Raw genomic sequence first — 898 nt, forward strand, 5'->3', positions numbered from 1 at the left:
AAAAAAAAAAAAAAAAAAAAAAAAAAAAAAAAAAAAAAAAAAGATTTTAAAAAAGAATGGGGAAAAAAGAAAAGGTATCTTTTAATAGCTAGAAATATGAAATAGATATCTCTTGAACAGAGAGACAAGAGCAGCAATACTTTGTGTGGTTGGAAATTGACATACTGCGCAGAATGAGAGAATTCCAAGCACGACAGCAAGAGGCAAGTGGACTAGCTCACCTATGACAGAAGCAAGAATGGCCAAATTTGGTGACACGCTAGAATGTGGTCGTATACACTTCTGAAGTTTTAGAAGGAAAAAAGAACAGAAACTTGTAAGCAAAGAAAATGGTTTAATCCAAAGACTGACTCATGTCCTGGCAGAACCTGTAGATCCAAAACCCATTCTCTCAGTCTCATGTAAACTAGTTATAAAACAACTACAAATTGCTGCTAAATATTCCTCTTAAAATTCATAATGAACCTCTAGGCACCTTGACAAAAGGGCCATGACAGCATACAGCATGGATGAATACTTGCATGACAGTGAAAATAGCAATGATGGGTATCCTGAAAGCTTATATCCATCAAGATGTAGACAGAGCTCTGTAAACTATACTGCCATTTGAGGAGCAATGTGACACTGAAAATCCTCAAATTAAAACACCAGGCATTTAGCAGCAATTATCTAATGGATTTTCACTTCCATGGATTTATTCCAAATTTCTTATTTCTAAATGAGAAGTGTGCAACATCATTTCTCTTTGGGAGCTTGTGTGAAGTGGGGGCCCCCCGCTGTTTTGCTTCTTTGAGCAGAGCTCAAAGAAAAGCATTTCACAAAATGATGCAGAGGAGAAGGTGGAAGAGTGCGTGACTATCACTTCTTGTCACCTGAGCTGGATTTTATGTATTAGCTG

The sequence above is a fragment of the Crocuta crocuta genome, unplaced genomic scaffold (genome assembly GCF_008692635.1).
Source record: "Crocuta crocuta isolate KB4526 unplaced genomic scaffold, BGI_CrCroc_1.0 scaffold885, whole genome shotgun sequence".
Classification (NCBI taxonomy): Eukaryota; Metazoa; Chordata; class Mammalia; order Carnivora; family Hyaenidae; genus Crocuta; species Crocuta crocuta.